Source organism: Petaurus breviceps, unplaced genomic scaffold (genome assembly GCF_028583685.1).
Source record: "Petaurus breviceps papuanus isolate PSGF00001 unplaced genomic scaffold, PetGlider_PUasm1.0 76, whole genome shotgun sequence".
Lineage (NCBI taxonomy): Eukaryota > Metazoa > Chordata > Mammalia > Diprotodontia > Petauridae > Petaurus > Petaurus breviceps.
The window spans coordinates 59,116,326-59,123,941 of NW_027186473.1; positions in this window are offsets into that span (position 1 = coordinate 59,116,326).

The following is a 7,616-nucleotide window of genomic DNA, read 5'->3' on the forward strand; positions in this document are numbered from 1 at the left end:
CAAGTTGCTATGATATTATTCCCATTTTAAAGTTGAGGAAATTGAGGCAGAGATTAAGTGATTTGCCCAGAGGCACACAGCTAGTAAGTGTCTAAGGTTGGATCTGAACTCATGTATTTTTGATACTAGGCCCAGACTCTGTAAAATGGAGAAAAGAATGACATCTTCCCAGGGTTCTTGTGAGGATCAAATGATATAATATGTATAAAGTGCTTTGTAAACCTTAAAACCTTACACAAATATCATTATATTTGACTACTGGATAAACCATAGATACAAAGAAAATTTAAGAATCTGGGAGGATGAAGAGATAATGTGGCCAGCTGAGCAAATTACTCAAAGTATCAGTGACAATAGGACTGTATTTCTACTTCAGGTTGTAGGGGAGGCCTCCCTGAGCCTTTGTGGTGACTTCTTCATGGGAGAGCCTATAATGGGCACTGCTGTTTTGCTTTTTATGCTGGCATTTAATTTTCTGGCAATCTAATTAAAGACTTACTTTTCCTTTAAAGTAAGTCTTCCATGTCACCAGCTAGCATTGGTCAAGAAAGATCAGTACAGGGGTGGCCAGGTGGCTCAGCGAGTAAGAGCACTGGCTCCAGTGTTGGGATGACCTGGGGATCGAATCCGGGCTCAGATATTTAGCACCACACCCAGAAATAACTGGCTGTGTAACCTTGAGAAAGTTACTTAACCCCAATTGCTAAAAAAAAGAAAGATCAGTACAAAATGGGGCTAGTAGTAATGGGAGGGTTCTAATGCAACACTTGGAGTAGATTGTATGATCTCATTTTTGGAAAGGATCTTGGAGATCCACTGGTCCAATCTCTTTCATTGGGGTGATGGGTAATGTTTAACAATTGACTTTCCAGGAAAAAATGTACTCAGGACACACTTTTAGGCTTAATCTGCTTTATTAACATTCACTCTATCTCATTCTTAAGTCTAGACAATCAATGAAATAGTAAATCAAGTCTTGATTTGTAGTATTTGCCAACTTCCAAAGTGTAAATACTTATAATGAAACTTTAACAATTGGCTTCCTCAAGCTGGCTTTAGCACATTCCTGCTTCTATCTATGAAATAATGAAACCATTCCATATTTTCTCTGAAACTTTTGGCAATGGTAAGCTCACTATCTTACAAGGCAACTTTTTGATTTTTAAATGTCTATAATTGTTTGCAAATTCTTAAGTCCAAGTTGCATTCTATAACTTTTATCCTGAAAGTCCTGATTCTACCTCCAGAAGCCAAGTAGATGAGTCTCTTTTTCACATGAAGGTCTTTCAAACATTTGCACAATTTTCTCATGTTCCTCACAAATATTCTCTTTTTCATTCTCAATAATCCTTGGAAGACTGGGTTTTGAGTTCCTTCACCATCCTGGATGGTCATATTGTCTCCTGAAAGAGGAAATCATCAAAGAGATCTGTGGAGTGACTGTTCCATTCAAATAATATCATTTGGCGTTCATTATTTATGTTACCTTGGGGAATCCACTTAGAGAAAATAAAGCATTTATTAAGCTCTTATTATGGGAAACATAATAATGGGAAAACAAATTAAGCATTGGGAGTATTAAGCACTAGGAATACAACTACAAACAAAAAGAAAAGAGAAACTCTGCCCTCAAATAGTTTACATTCTAAAGGGAGAAGGTAATTCATTAAAAGGAGATGAAAGTTTTGAGGAGTGGTATACACGTGGGATCAAGATGGAAAATCTGGAAAGTGAGGAGCCAAATGAGGTGGATGCCCTGGGTACTTTCTCAAATGAAGGTCTTGGAAAGAAACTCTTCAATTGGGGAGGGATGACTCTAATGAAGTGGCACTCAGTATTCTCATTTCTCAGATTATGGGGTTGTCTAAATGACTTTGAAATTCAGATGTATGATCCCGTAACCCTTAAGAACAAAACCAAAACCAAAACCCTATTTATTTTTTTTTTACGTTGCCAAAATTCCCCTCTGCATGCTTGCAATTTCCTTCCCAGAGAGCTATCCTTTCTACACAAATATTTTTTTTTTAAAAAGAAAGACTGGAAGAAGAGGAAAAAAATCAGCAAAATTGATTATTATATTGAAGAGACTTGATTTATTTAATGTTTTGCATCCGTGTCCCCTCCTCCTTTACTATCTCACACCCCTAACCTCTTCAGAAGAGTGGTTATGGGTCCTCTAATATCTATTTGAGGCCATTTTTTGAATTTCTTAATATTCATTTTCAATTGTTCTGTTGTTTCAATTGTTGCTTTTTCTATTTAGATTGTTGTAGTCATTTTGTATGTTGGTCTCATCTTTGCCTGTTTCATTTTGATCACTCACATGAGTTGGGAAGTGTGGAAACATGCTTCTCTGTATTCATCATATTTGTATTTTCTTATAGCATGGTAACATTCCATTTCATTTGTGTACCACAATTTGTTGAGTTATCACAGGTACCATAATTTGTTTAGCTAATAGATGGGCATCTACTTGATTCCAGATATTTGCTATCACAAAAAATGCCGCTACAAGTATTTTGGTATATGTGGAACTTTTCCTAAAGTCCTTCCCCCACCTTTGAAAAAAAATTTAAATGAAGTGGTGTCTTTTACCAGGCCATGGCTGTCTGTCTGCTAATCAAGCAATCCTCTTGTCCCAGTTACAGAAAAGGTGTCTATGTGTCTTGAAAAAGGTGGCCTTTCTATAAGAATGTTAGGAGGTCATACAAACCTTATACATCTCTGCTTTCCTTAGGAACCAACTCTTTTCATCATAGTGCATGATAGAAGTTACTGTTTTCCATTATTTTTGCAAGTGACATTTTCTTTGTCCAACCCTATTCTTGCCTCTTCTTTCCTTCAATATTCCTGTGAAACCAAGAACATTTTGGCCTCTCAAAGCTTTCTTACCCCTTTGTAGAAAATGCCCAGGCTCTTCTAAGTTGTGATTGAGAACATATCCATTTCCATTTTGGAAAAATAACTGATGCAATCTTCCATTATGGTATGTGCCATGCAGACCTGCTGTGTCTTAGATGAATCACAGAATGGGGGGGGGGGGAAGATGAAGTCAGGAATAAACAGATGTTGACCTTTCTCACACATTGTCTTGTTCAATTTCATCCATTTACTTTTGTGTGACTTATTGGTGCATTCATCTCCTTATGGAGACCCCAACTCTTGATTAACTTGGTTTTCATTCTTCCAGGTGGCCCATGTCATATTTCTCTTATTTTTATTTTTTATTTTACATCATTCATTTCCACAAGATTTTGAGTTACAAATTTTCTCCCCATTTTTCACCTACCCACCACCCCAAAACAGTGATCCCTATCCAGTGTTCCCTACCCCAATCTGCTCTCTCCCATCCCCCCTCCGACTTGCCAGTAGGGCAGGGTGGCTCTTTATGCCCCAGTGCCTGTATATCTTATTTCCCAGTTACTTGTAAGATAATGATAATAATAATAATATACATATATTTTAAACCTTTGAATTCAAGATTCTTTCCCTACCTCCCTTGTCACCCACCCTTACTGGGAAGATAAGCAATTCAATATAGGTTGTACATGTGTAGCTATGCAAAACATTTCCATAGTGGATATATTGTGAAAGACTGACTATATTTCCCTCGATCCTGTCCCACCTCCCACTTGTTCTATTCTCTACTTTGATCCTGTCCCTTTTCAAAAGTGGGTGTTTCCAACTTCCCTCCCCCCAGCCTGCCCTCCATCCTATCATCCCCCCTCTCGTCCCCTTCCACCCTACTCTCCTGCAGGGTGAGACACCGTATTTAGTGTATATGTCATTCCCTTCCTAAGCCAAATTCAATGAGAATAAGGTTGACTCATTCCCTTTTACCTTCCTGTTCTTCCCCTCCATTGTAAGTTTTCCCTTGCTTCTTCTATATGAGATAATTTACCCCATTCTATCTCTCCCCATCTACTCTCATTATATTCATCTCTTAATTTCACCTTTTATGTATCATCTCTTCCTATTAAATTGGTCCTGTGCCTCTGTCTATGTATACCTGTACACATATATACACACACTCACAAATGTATTCATAGGCCCATGTACCCTTCTATATAGACATATAGATGTATGTATATATATATATATATAGATATATACATATATATGTATACATTTCTATTCCCTTCAACTATTCTCATACTGAGAAAAGTTTCATAAGTTACAATTATTGTTTTTCCATTTAGGAATATAAGTAGTTCAACTTTCACAAGTTCCTTATCATTTCTTTTCCCTGTTTACCTTCTCATGCTTCTCTTGCTTCTTGTATCTGAATGTCAAATTTTCTATTCAAGTCTGTTTTTTTCATGAAGAATGCTCAAAAGTCCTCTATTCTGTTGAATGTCCATATTTTCCCCTGAAACATGATACTCAGTTTTTCTGGGTAGGTGATTCTTGGTTTTAGTCCCAGCTCCTTTGACCTCCAGAATATCATATTCCAAGCCCTTCGATCTCTCAGTGTAGAAGCTGCCAGATCCTGTGTTATCCTGATTATATTTCCACAATATTCAAATTGTTTCTTCCTGGCTGCTTGTAATATTTCTACCTTGATCTGAGAATTTTGGAACCTGACTATAATATTCCTAGTTTTCTTTTTGGGATTTTTTTGAGGAGGTGATTGGTGGATTTTTTTAGTTTTTTTTTTTCAAATCAAATGCTTTATTAACTTCTGTTTTACATAATTCATTTCCACCAGATTTTGAGTTACAAATTTTCTCCCCATTTTTCCCCTACCCACTACCCCAAAATAGCGATCCCACTGGATATCCCCTCCTCCAACATGCTATCTCCCATATTTTCTCCCATACACCCTTTGACTTTCCAGTAGGGCATGGTGGATCTCTATGCCCCAGTGCCTGTATATCTTATTTCCAAGTTACATGTAAAATAATATTAATAATAGAATATATATTTAAACATTTGATTTTAAAACTGAATTTCAGATTCATTCCCTTCCTCCCTTGTCACCCACACTTACTGGGAAGATAAACAATTCAGTATAGGTTGTTCATGTGTAGCTATGCAAAACATTTCCATAGTGGATATATTGTAAAAGACTGACTATATTTCCCTCCCTCCTGTCCCACCTCCCACTTGTTCTATTCTCTACTTTAATCCTGTCCCTTTTCAAAAGTGGGTGCTTTCAGCATCCCTCCCCCCCTAGCCTGCCCTCCCTTCCATCATCTCCCCTCTCATCCCCTTCCCCCTACTCTCCTGTAGGGTGAGATACCCTATTTAATGTGTATATCATTCCCTCCCTAAGCCAAATTTATTGAGAATAAGGTTGAACCTTTCCCTTTTACCTTCCTGTTCTTCCACTTCATTATAACCATTTTCCCTTCTCTCTTCTATATGAGATAGTTTACCCCATTCTGTCTTTCCCCATCTCCTCTCATTATATTCCTCTCTCACCTCTTAATTTCACCTTTTAAATATCATCCCTTCCTATCAAATTGGTCCTGTGCCCTCTATCTATGTATACCTGTAAACATATATCCAAACATCCAGATATGTATTCATACGCCTCTATACCCTCCTATATAGACACACACCCATAAACATTATATATAATTTCTATTCCCTTCAACTATTTTCATACTGAGAAAAGTTTCTTCAGTTACAATGATTGTTTTTCCATATAGGAATGTTAATAGTTCAACTTTGATAAGTTCCTTATGATTTCTTTTCCCTATTTACCTTCTCATGCTTCTCTTGCTTCTTGTATCTGAATGTCAAATTTTCTATTCAACTCTGGTTTTTTCAGCAAGAATGCTTGGAAGTCCTCTATTCCACGGAATGACCATATTTTCTTCTGAAACATGATACTCAGTTTTTCTGGGTAGGTGATTCTTGGTTCTAATCCCAGCTCCTTTGACCTCCAGAATATCATATTCCAAGCCTTTCGATCCTTCAGTGTATAAGCTGCCATATCCTGTGTTATCCTGATTGTGTTTCCACAATATCCAAATTGTTTCTTCCTGGCTATAATATTCCTAGGAGTTTTCTTTTTTGGATCTTTATTCAGGAGATGATCTGTGTATTCTTTCAACCTCTATTTTGCCCTCTGGTTCTAAAATATCAGGGCAATTTTCCTTGAGAATTTATTCAAGGGTGATTTCTCGGTTCTTTTTGACCATGACTTTCAGGCAGTTCAATAATTTTTAAATTATCTCTCTTGGATCTATTTTCCAAGTCAGTGGTTTTTCCAATGAAAAACCACTTTGACTTCTATTTTTTTAAAGCAATCAGGATTAAGTAACTTGCTCAAGGTTACAAGGCCAGTTATTTCTGGGTGGGGTGCTAAGTGTCTGAGCCCGGGATTCGATCCCCAGGTCATCCCAACACTGGAGCCAGTGCTCTTACTCGCTGTGCTACCTGGCTGCCCCTGCCTTCTATTTTTTTCATTTGTTTGGATCTGTTTAATAGTATCTTGATTTCTCATAAAGTCACTAACTTCCATTTGCTCTAATATAATTCTGAAGGAATGATTCTCTTCAGTGAGCTTTTGAGATTCTTTTTCCATATGGCAAATTCAGCTTTTTAAGGCATTCTTCTTATTGGCTCTTTGAGCCTCTTTTGCCATTTGAGTTAGTCTATTTTTAAGGTGTTATTTTCTTCAGTCAGGTTGCTGACTCTCATTTCATAATTTTCTTGCATCATTCTTTCTCTTCCCAATTTTTCCTCCATTACTCTTATTTGGTTTTCAAAATCCTTCTTAAGCTCCTCTATGGCCTGTAAGCAGGTTATTCTTTTGTTGGAAGCTTTTGGTGCAGGAGTTCTGACTTCACTGTCTTCCTCCTGTTCCATGCCCTGATCCTTTTTGTCCTCAAAAAAGGAATCCAGAGTCGGAACGCTGTGCTTGCCTTGCTTCCTTTGCTTTCTCATGTTGCCACTCAATTACTTGACTTTTGAGGTTTTTGCCACAGTAGTACTTTGCTATCAGAGGGGGCAGCTTTGTCCCAATAGCTGGGGTTTTCTCAGTTGCTGGAGCTATTAGTTGGCTGCCCTTTCTGAAGCCTCCACATGTTGTAGCACACTGGTCACACATCCCAGGACCTCCACCCCAGATGGTGATCCAGATCCAAGCAGGTTAAAGCAAGAGCAATTACCCCTCAGACTGCTTGGTCCCCCTACAATCTGCAGGCCTGGAGCTCTGAAGCAGCCATGTGGCAGTGGCTGGATGGCTGCCATGCCTCAGCCAATTCTTACCCAGGGGGCAAAGGCTAGACCGCATTCTTGAATTCCCAGGTCCCAAAGTCCACACTGCACTGACATCTTACTTTGTCTTTAGCATCTATGGGTTGGTAATTCTGGAAACTGACAAAGATGCTGGTGATCTGAAGTCCCTTCAGCTGGAGGCTGTTTGTGGCCTCCCTGAAGCTAAAACCTTGGGTTAGCACAGGGCTGGGTTCAGCTTCCAGAGCGCTGTGCTGGTCCCTTCCTGCCAGCCTGCCACACTGTCTTCAGTGGGAGGTTAGCTTCTCTCTGTCATTTTGTGGGTCCTGTAGCTCCAAAGTTTGTTTAGATGGATTTTTTACATGAATTGGAGGAGGTGGAAGTGGGAGTCCCACGGAAGTCCTGTTTCTACTCTGCCATCTTGACTC